Source organism: Lathyrus oleraceus, chromosome 3 (assembly GCF_024323335.1).
Source record: "Lathyrus oleraceus cultivar Zhongwan6 chromosome 3, CAAS_Psat_ZW6_1.0, whole genome shotgun sequence".
Lineage (NCBI taxonomy): Eukaryota > Viridiplantae > Streptophyta > Magnoliopsida > Fabales > Fabaceae > Lathyrus > Lathyrus oleraceus.
The window spans coordinates 405,521,670-405,533,522 of record NC_066581.1 but is presented as its reverse complement, the minus strand read 5'-3'; positions in this window follow the sequence as shown (position 1 = coordinate 405,533,522).

The window sequence follows — 11,853 nt, the reverse complement described above, 5'->3', positions numbered from 1 at the left end:
CTACCACCGTACTTCTTGCTGGTTGATGCCTCTTCCTTAGACAAACGTCCTTCACAGACTCCTTCTTATAGCCTCATCCCCATGTTTAGCATTTCGGTAAAATCATTGGGGGTCCCTTGCAATCATACGTTCGTAATAAAACGAACTCATCGTCTTAAAGAATATTTGCGTCATTTCTTTCTCTTTAAGAGGTGGACTTATCTGAGCAGCCAATTCTCTCCATCTCTGGGCATATTCTTTGAATGTCTATTTGTCCTTTTGAGACATAGACCTCAACTGGTCTCTATCAGGTACCATATCCACATTGTACTTATACTGCTTGACAAAGGCCTCGCTTAAGTCATTGAAAGTACAGATGCTTGCATTGTCTAAACCGATATACCACCTCAAGGAAGCTCTAGTTAAACTACCTTAGAAATAGTGAATCAGTAACAGATCATTATCAGTCTGAGTAGACATTTTTCTGGCATACATAACAAGATGGCTCAGCGGGAAAGTATTCCCTTTGTACTTTTCAAAGTCTGAGACCTTAAATTTCACTGGAATCTTGACATTAGGGACCAAGCAGAGTTCAACAACACTCTTCCTAAACAATTATTTCCCTCTCAGGGTCTTCAACTCTTTGCGTAACTCGGGGAATTGATCTTTCATTTCATCCATCTTCTCGTATACATCTGGACCCTCAGACGGTTCAGAATGGTAGAGAGTGTCCTCAACACGAGGAAGAGTGTGAACAACTAGAGGTGGCACTAACATGACCAGGCTAGATGCCGACAGAGAAACAAATGTAGGAGCATACCCTTCTGGCATAAAATTTGACGGTATTCCCTAAGGAATCCAGCAGACATAGAAGGAATGGATTGACAGGCGGCGGAAACTAGAACAGTTGAAGAAGCAACCTTAGAAATGGCAGTCCTCTGAGGAGGAGGAGTTGCAAGAGTTGGTGATGATTGATTTTGGGAAGCAATGCCAGACTCCATCAGTGTCGTAAGTTTGGCGATCTCATCCTTCAGCTCTCGGCTCTCTTGCTCTAGATGCTCCATCCTCTTCGGTTGATTAGCACGAGTATTATAGCGGTGAGTCAGCTTGGCTGATTCACAGAAGAAGAACTAATAAGACATCTGGAAGAAGAAACCTGTTATGCAAATGATGTATGAAATGCAACATTTTTGTTTGTTTTTAATTTCAAGGAACATATGAAGTCCTGTTTGCAAATATATGTATTCAAGTAATAACAATAATAACAATTTGATTGACCATAAAATCTCTTTTTATTCATAAAATTTGGAAGGATTATATTGAGTACAATTTCAGAAACCAAAGTACAAATACAAGAGAAAAGAAAACTATCATCCTAAGGATCCCTTAGAAATTGCACTTGATGACTTGGCTATGGGTGCATACTTCCTTCGGATGCGTCGAATCTCAGACTCAAAGGATGTCTTCATTTGAGCCTTCTCAAGAACTAACTGGTTGACAATCTTCTTCCAAGCACCGGAAGGTTGAGGCATGCTAGAGAAAGGTAAACCATATGGATCTCTTTGTCTCTTCACTGTACGGTCTTCAAGAATCTCTATAAGCGCATCTTTGTCTTTCGACTTAAGCTGCAACTATTCATGCTTTCGGCTCAAAGCCTGGAACCGCTCTTCCCACATATCTTTTTCTTGCTTCATCTTGGTGAGTGCGTCTTCCAACTCCTCTACATCTTGGTTAAGGAGAGTTGATGGATCAACCATAACCATAGGCATAGGTCTTTCACAAGCATACAATATCTTCAGCTCCAAAGCTCTCTTCTCCACCCAAATAATGTAAGCTTCCAAAGCTACACAGTTGCATGGACCAAGCTCGGATCTTCCTTTCTTATGCACATTATGCCAACCATGTATCATCCTTTTCTTCAAGTGTTGGGGATCTTTATCCTCTTGATAAAATTGACCTTCTAACTGAGTGTTATTAGGTTTATCTCTCAAGGGGAACCCAAGTTGACGACGGGCCAAAACAGGGTTATAGTTGACTCCTCCTTGTGTACCAATGAGAGGCACGTTAGAGAACTCACCACAACTGTCAATAATGTCCAAGCTACTCAATGCAGAATCATACCTTACAATATCGTCATTAGTGAGAACCATAAGTCTCTGAGACCACCGTAGACATTTCTTGTTCTCAAAAAAAGAAGGCGTCTGAGGCAAGTGCGAAATAAACCACTTGTACAAAAGAGGAACGCGACACACAATAGTCCCACCACCTTTATAATTCCTTAAATTCAAAGAGAAATACATATCACCCAACAGAGTAGGAACATGATTCCCAATCAAGAAGATTATAATGGCGTTAACATCAACAAAACTGTCAATGTTAGGGAACAAGGTTAAATTATAGATGAGCAATACAAAGATGGCTTCAAAAGCATCCATGCTACCGGCTTGAGCATAAACAATAGCTCTACCAATGAGGAACTTAGAAGACAACCCAAGAATACCTCCTTTCTTCACCAAATGAGCATCAGTCTCAGATTTCTTCAGATGAAGAACTTCATCTATGATATGAGATCTGGGAATCTCCTCCAATCCACTAAAAGGTACCTTATCAGATACGGGTATACCCAAGAGACGGGCATACTCTTCCAATGTAGGCACAAGCTGATAATCAGGAAAAGTGAAGCACCGGTAGAGAGGATCATAGAATTGAACCAAAACACTTAAAAGTCCTTCAACCACATCAGTAGATAATACAGACAAGAGCTTCCCATGACGTTGCTTGAAGTTCAAGGGATCTAATACAAAAGATGACAACTTCCTTAACTCTTTTAAGTCGGGACTTCTGAAATTGTACTTCTTAGTATTCCTTCGTCCATAATCCATGGTCTGAAAATATTTACAAACAAGACCTTAGTTTCCTTGAAATTTATTTTCTGTGATGGATGTCATGATGCGCATGTATGCATGAATGCAACAATCACATATAAGGGATCACACACAAGGAAAACATAAACAAAGTTCAAGGTATGTATCAAGTCATCATCAAGATCAATCATCCATTTTGGTGGATTATGGTTTTCACCATATCCACACCCAAGTTCCATTGATATTGACAAGACTTGATCGGATCAACCAAGAATCAAAGGGTTTGTTTTGAGTCACGAGCATGGAGTCAGGTTAAGAACCATCCTCAAAGGAGTGTACTAAGGATAAAAAACATGTAAATCATGTTCTAAACAGTTCCCATAGTCTTAATCCCATCTATCGGATATTATAGGTTAGGATGACTGACTAATCAACCCATAATATTCTCAAGAGAAACTCGTTTGAGTGTAGTATCGCGTAACAACTGTGATCAAGTCTACACCTGAACAATCTCCGCACTAAGTCTTAAGTAGGCCAAGTTGGGTTAAATGTTCTACGGTCCTCAGCTTCTCGGACCCCAAATCAGAGAAAGTAATATCTATCCACAAATAACTTATGTGACATCAGTAACTCCAAAGAGGTCTCCACTTAGTAGATAGGACTCAAGCTAACTTGTTAAGGACTACTCCACACAAGTTGAACATGACTATACCATCCTCATATATTAATTACACTCAAGTTCGGGTTAGAACTTATCTCACCACTCAGAGATCACCAAGCACAACAAACATATTATATCACACAAACAAGATATACAAACATCAAATATACAAATATATACACATAAAAAAGTAGGCTAAACCCACTTAGGACTACTCCCCATTAGAGTCGCCGCTTAATTTCTATAATGGTAAATTCATGACCATCAAGCTATGGATAAGCTTAACGTCAATAAAACCAGAGCCGCCACCGCGCTTTTATTGTTTCCAAAGGGAAAGGGAAAAGTACGGAAAAAAAACCAAAGATAAGAAGTTTTCAAATTAAAACTAATAAAATGCCAGAGATTACAGGTAAGGGGGTTGGTTACACAAAGGGAAGGTGTTAGCACCCAAAGTGTCCTAGGTACTCCTAGGGAGCCTTTTTTATGTGTGCATATGTTTTTGGTATAAATGATGTTTAATAAAATAAAGTGTGGGGATGAGAAAAGAATTCATTGATTATATTTTTGTGTTTGTTAAGACCTTCAATCTTGTGCCTACGTACCAACATAAAAATGAGGGATCAAAACCTCGTAGTTCATGGTAAAAATTTCAAATAAGTTGGTAAATTGCTTTTAACGAAAGTTTAATAAGAAAAGGCACAAAGGGACAAATGTTTGAATGGAGTTCTTAGTTCTTTTTGTCTTTTGAAATTTTAAGTCAATATGATTAAGTTTATTTACAAATTTGATTTAAGAAATACATTGAAAATTTAATGGCATAAGGCCAAAGTTTCTAATTATTAAAACAAAGTCTAAGTTTGAAATCACAAGAAAAGAAGTTTTTGAAAAGGGGGAGAGATTTTGAAATTTAATAAGTGGGAGGAGATGAAGAGGTTATCCTAAGCACAAATTTAAAAGTTAAGGGTTGAAAAGATCTGACCAGTGAGATGCTATTCAACAGACAAGAAAGTCATATAGAAACCCATTTTCCTTTGGACTTTAATCAAGCAATAATTAATAAGCAATAAGCAATATCCAAACATCATGAAGATTAAGGCATTAAATAAAGATGGCCACATCCAAGCAAGCACCTCAATAGCTAACAGTCTTCATTGTCTTCCCATGTATCAGATGAAATATTCTTTGATCAACTTAGAACAAAACATCAGACACAAGATCAAAATAACAATTAAGCACACTGACAGAGTAACAGATGAACCCAACAAATTCCCAAGTATTGTATCAGATGAAGGCACAATTCAAAGTAGCTCAGTCTCAAGATGTTAGCATTGGCCAAGTTCTTTTAGCACAGGGAATGTTTCCTGATCTTAAGTCCAAAAATTCAGATCAAGTTCAACAGTCCACCAGATGTTTTTTAGGGTTTTGGTTGTTATTAGGTATTTTAAGGTCCTAAGACCAGGAACAAAATCAAAACACACAAACAATATATACAATCACAAGATATGGCTCAAATGAGCAAAGTGAAAAGGACATAAACATAAACAAGTTATATGAAATGTAAATGGCAATGAATGATAAAGGACTGAAATTTAAATTGCATAATAGTAAATGACTTGAAAGTAAAGCAATATTAACGAGAATTAGTTAAATGGTTAGTCAAAATTTAGTGGTGACTTTTAATTGATTAAGTCATTCCTTGGAGAACACTCAACCATTCATTCACAAGTATGAATCTTTAAACCAAGACATCTTCCATGAGAAGGACTCCAACTTGGATAATTCAACAAGTATCCCACTAGCTCCCATGAAAGGAAAAAAGGTCAAGTCTCTACATAATACCATGAAGAATGGGAGACTTACAATCTCACTTACTAGAATGCTATGCCTTGAGGGTCAAATTTAGCTCTATGTTAAACAATCGTAATTAGACTTATGTAGAAGTCACAATTATCTGAGGTCGGGCAATAAAAATATAGGTGTCAATACATGTTAGAGATTTGGTATGAAGAATCAAACTCCTAAAACATACCACACACTAAAAGAAAAATCAAAAGGGAGGGACCTATCTCAGTCATACTTGTATTGATTCATCTGACACAAGGTCATTGATGTATCAATTAGCCTTTAGACATAGAGATTTCATTGGTCAAACGAGGGAATGAGAAAGAATATGGATGAAGATGAAGAGGGAGGGGAAGATAGAAACACAAATTGATCATGAGAGGAATTTCATCAAATCAAAACCATCCATTCATTTTGGGAGATGAAATGTACATTTCATCAATCCCCTAAATCCAATGATTTTGATCCAACAAAAGTTAAATCAACCATGACCAAGACCCAAACAGAAAGCCAAACATCACAATACCATAAAAATGGTTCAACAATATTTTTAAACATTTAATCAATTAAAAATCAATTTAAAAATGAATAAAAATTCATTTTAATTTGCTCAAAACCTAAAATCCCTTCAAAACACCAAATAAATGGCCAAGGGATTTATCCTAGATCAAACAAGGTCAAAGGACCTTGGACAAAAAAATTCACAAATTTTAAAAAGTCATAAGTATTTTTAAACAATTAAAAATTTACACAAAAACATTTAATTCATGAAAAATACCAAAATTAATCCAAAAAATGATTTTAATTCAAAATCTGGAAGAGAAAAATATTTAAAGATTTTTGGTTAAAGTTCTATATTTTTTGGATTAAAAATGAAATTAATATGAATTAAACAAAATAAAGGGATTAAATGGAAAATCGTAAAATAAAATGAAATTAAAAAAAAGGGCCATCAGATCTCCCTCATTAATTAAGGTGGCAGATCTGATGGCCAAGCGCGCGCTTCCATCAAACGTCTCAGTCAATGCGTGTACACGCGTGGTATTCAAAAGCAAGGGTCGAGATTAGAACGTGGATTCATGATCATATGGTATGGGCAATGCCACCACACCACCGGAGCCCTAGCTCCGATCATCTTCTCCGGTGGACCTCACCGGACTGGTCCACCATAAACCACCACCATGAAATTTAAGGTTCATGATTTGAGTTGCTTCGATTTGACCTAAAAGCAACTCAATCTTCTTTCCTAAGTTGGTAGGACATCAGCCAACCAAAAATCAAAGAGAATGGTGAAGAATTGAGAGAGAATCGAAGAGAGAAAGTTTAACAAATTTCAGCTTTTGTTTGCAGTGATGAAGCTTGATCTGGATCTCAATTGGCTTGGGCTTACTTCCACTTGATTGCAGGAGGTGAATTGAGAGCTCAAATGGCTTGGATTCTTGGAGTTTCAACTTCAAAACATAAGTGAAATTGAAACTCAATTTTCAATTGAAAACCTTCAAGATTATCCTATAATGGTGGTAGGAAGGTTGCAGGAGCAAATATTGGTCAAGGTGTCCACAATTTTGAGCATGAGGCAATGTATTTATAGGCTTGGCAATTGATTTTCACACACTTCCATCCAAATGCCAAAAATTGCAATTCAAGTGTGCATGCTTGCATGGGTGTGTGATAGGTCCATGAAATGATGTAAATAAGTCCAAAAATGATCATGAGTGATGTTGAAAGTGTAACATGAAGCCATGCATTTGAAATTGAGAAGTGACCACGAGATTCATCCAAATGGAACCATGAAGAGTAACCATGTGTAACTCATTCAAACCTTGTCCAAATAAAGTGATTCGTATTTTTTGGAAAGGTTAGATTAAGGGGAACAACTTTCATGTTGAACACTTTTCTATTTGAATCTTGGATCATGATGAATTTTGAGGTGGATGTTTGGAAAATCAAACATAATTAAAAAAGTTGTAGACCAAGTCAAATGTTCACTTCTTCCACCTTGAATAACTTTTGCGATGAGCTTCAAATGGAAAACATTCCTTCATAAAAGTTGTAGATCTTTCAAACCTTTTCAATTTTGTCACAAATGTGACCTTATTTGGATTTTTAATGAAGGAGTTATGCATTTTAGAAGTTGAGGAAAATTGCTTGTTCAATGGTAATGGCCCATAATGACCTATAATGTTTCCTCTTGGCACATGTCCTTGAAAGTTGAATTTGAAGTTTCCAAAAGAATAAAAGTTGGATAGGTAATCTTTAAATTTATCATGAAACTTGTATGGAATTCATCTCATAAGAAATGAGCAAGTTATGGTCCTTCGAATTTGACCTCCTAAGTAGGGCACATACAAAATGACCTATAATCTTTCACCATAAAATATGACTTTCCAAGCAAAAATATATCTTTACCTCAACATGAAAGTTGTTTTGAATGTCATAAGGATTAAAGTTTCTCTTGGAATCATTTTCATATGTGTAAGACCCCAATTTTGACCCTAAGATCCCTCATGCTTCTCATCATATGCATTAGCATTGGGATCACACCATGACATCCTCCTTACCACTCTTTCATTGGGTTTCTTTTGGGAGAGGTGACTAAGAACCATGTGATTGTATCATACTTTTATATTGTCATTTTACTAACCAAAATACCAAAAATATGTCTTTGCATTTGCCTAACTCTGTTGTAGGTAGGGCATGATCACCATTGGTCTATCAAGTTCACATCTAGGGTTTAAGACCCTCATGGCTAAGATCACAACCAAATATTGATCCACAATGTCTCAAATCATCATATATGAGTCCCAATGATCTCTACCTGTCATATTTATCAAGTATTCTTCAAGAGTTTGGAGGTGATTTTCCTTGGAAACCCTAGTTTGACTGAGTATCTTAAGTAACTTCTCCAACAAGATATCTCACCATTTGATCAATTTTATCAAGGGACACTTAAAATTTCCACCATCTAATTCATATATGATCTACCATGAGCCTAGAAAGTCAATAGAATTGAAGGTTAGCAAGTTGGTTAATGGTGGTTGGCCAGATGAATTCATCTAATCAAAACTGGGTCTCCCTAGACCCTATCTCCTACAATTTTCACCATATGAAAATTATTCCAAGAGAAACTTTACTCTAAATGACATTAAAAACAACTTTCATGTTGAGACCTAGAGCTAGTTTTGCTTGGAAAATCATTTTCTATGTTGAAACATTATAGGTCATTTTGTCTAAACCCTAATTTGAAAGTCAACTTCCCAAGGCCATAACCGGCTCAATTTTTTTGAGATGAAAGATTTAAAATTTTCAAAATCAAATTCAAGTTGTCTACTTCAACTTTTATGTTTGTAGTGGGAGCTAAATCAACTTTTATGAGCATGTGATATGAGGATACATTATAGGTCATTTTTGACCTATACCATTGAACAAGTGATTTTCCTCAACTTCAAAAATGAATAACTCTATCATTCTAAATCCAAATGACATGAAATTGGTGACCATTTTTAAGCTCTTTGAAATAGATACAATTTTTATGAAGAAACTTTTCTCATTTGAAGCTCACATAAAAAGTTAAGCACTGCGGAATATTGAGATATATGGCTTAACACTTAGAAAAAATTTCAACATGTTGAAATTTCCAAACTTCCACCTCAAAATTCACCATGATCCAAGTTCAAAATGAAAAAGTGCCCAACATCAAAGTTGTTCCCCTTGACCTAAGCTTTCCAAAGAACCTAATTTCGTGCATTTTGGATGAGATTTGCTAGGGCTGCGCATGGTCTTAACAGGGTTGTGTCATTGGAGAAAATCAAATGCCAAAAACGCCACATATCATTGCATTGCCATTCAAGCATCATTTGAACTTCAATACAGATGTAATTGGATCAAATTGGATTGCTTCATGGGCTTGTACACGCCCATGCAAGCTTGTGCATCACCTTGCCAATTTTAGCAATTTTTCAAGTGTGCAAATAACACTCCCAAATGCTATAAATACAATGCCTTGGAGATCATTTCAAACACACCTTGCACGCCAACTTTGCCCCCCAATTGAAACCCTCACAATTCAAAGGAAAACCTGAGAATTTTCAACTTGAAAATTGAGTTTGAATCTCACTATTTGGAGATTCAAAACCTCCAGGATCCAAAGCTTTGTACCATTACTAAACCACTTATGCAAGCTCCTCGAGTGTGATCAAATCAAGTTTGAAGCAAGCAAGATCCATTTATGCACAACATTGAAGGTAATTTTCAAAAAACTTCTTCTCTTAGATTCTCACTCAATTCTCATCAATTCTCTTGGACCTTTGGTTGTCTGAAGTCCTACTAATGTAGGCAAGAAGATTGAGTTGCTTTGAGGTCAAATCGCAGCAACTCAATTGACACACCTCAAAATTTAACTCTTCATATCTTTCTATATGTGTGGAGTTAGTTAAAATTGAGGTCAGATTCGTGCTCCACGCCATTTTTTCTTTCAGATTATATCTTTTTTTTTCATTTTCTTGATGGTGATGAGTGAACCAGTCTGGTGGACCTCGCTTGAGATGGTGACTGAAGGTCCAGCGCCGGTGGTGTGTTGGATAGGTTCTATGCCATTGATCTCATTTAAAATGTTTTAATCTTGGGCGTTGGTTGTGATTACCACGCGTGTGGCGCGCTGACTAAGTTCCACCATGGAACGCGCGTTTCCATCCACTTGATCAGCCACCTCAATTAATGAGGGAGATCAAGTGGTCCAAGTTTTTTTGATTTTTTTATTTTCATTTTTATTTCATTTGATTTTTATTAATTCATATTAATTTTAATATTGATCCAAAAAATATGAGAGTTTCACCAAAAAATTTAAATAAATTCCTCTTTCATATTTTGAATTAAAATCATTTTTTCGATCATTATTAATTTTTTTCATGATTTAATTGATTTTGTGAATATTTTTAATTGTTTAAAAATACTTTTTAGTCTCTAAAAATTCTGAAAAAAAATTCCAAGGTCCTTTGACCTTGTTTGACCTATGATAAATCTCATGGCCATTTCTTTGGTGTTTTGATGAGGTTTTAGGAATTTGACAAACCATATTTTATTTAATGCTTTATTTTTAGTATTTTAAATTGAATAAATGCCAAATAATTGTGTTGAGCTATTTTGATGGTTTGTATAAGTTTGACTTGTGTTGTTGGGCCTTGGTGAAAGTTGATTTGACTTTGCTAGGTTAAAATCATTGGATTTAGGGGATTGATGGAATGTACATTCCATCTCTCAAAACGAATGAATGATCTTAATTTGGTAAAAGTCCTCCTTTGACCAATTTGAGTTTTGATTCATTCCCCTCCCTCTTCATCTAATTTCCCTTCTTTATGCATCCATTTCATTTGGTCTATGATGTCTCTAAATCCTAAGGCTAGTTGATTGAAAACTTAACATAAGTATGGATGAGATTAGGCCACCTCTTTTGCATATTCTTTTTGTGTGTGGTATGTTTCATGGGCATAGTCCATTATACTATGTCTCTAACATGCATTAACACCAAAACTCTATTGCCCAGCCTCAAATAGTTGTGACTTCTACATAAGTCCAATTATGATTGCTTAACATAACGCTAAATTTTTGATACAAAAGGCATAACATTCTAGTTAGTGAGATTGTAAGTCTCCCCTCTTTCATGGTATTGTGTGGAAACTTGGCCTTTTTTTCCTTCCTTTGGAAGATGTCTTGGTTCAAGGATCCATACTTGTGATAAGTCGGTTTAGTGTTCTCCAAAGAATGATTTAAAAGGCAAAAGCAAAAACAATACTAACTTCTAATTCATTAACAACTAAAATTTAATTTCAAGCCATCTACTTTTAATGCACTTTAACTCTTAAGCTCTATTCATTTGCCATTATTCATATCATTCTAATTGTTTATATTAATGTCATTTTCACTTTGTTCACTTGGACCATATTGTGTGATATATCTTATTTGTGTATACTTTGTTTGCTTGTGTGGTCTTTGGCCATTAATGTACATAATAAGAACAAAAACCCTAAAAAAACTATTGTGTGGATTGTTGGTTTGATCTTGGACAATTGGACTTAGAATTTAGGCAACATCCATATGCAAAAGGACTTGGCCAATGCCAACTTTCATGTAACCAAGTACTTGCAATTTGAAACTTCATCTGATACATCATTGAAGATTCCTTTGAGTTCATCTGCTACATGATCATTGTGAAACTGTTATTTTGAAACTGTGACTTGTGGAATTCATCTGTTACATGAGCAAATTTGAAGGAGATCATGGAGTGGCTAAAGCTTGGATGGGGCTATCTTCATTTGATGCCTTGCTCTTCAAGATAATATTGTATGCATCGTTTGTTGCTTGATTCTAATATCCAAGGGAATTTCGGGTTTCTATATGACATTCTTATCTATTGGATTGCTACCCATCGGTCAGATCTTTTCAACTCTTAACTTTTAAATTTGTGCTTAGGATTAGTCTCTTCATCTCCTCCCCATCTCTTTAATTTCA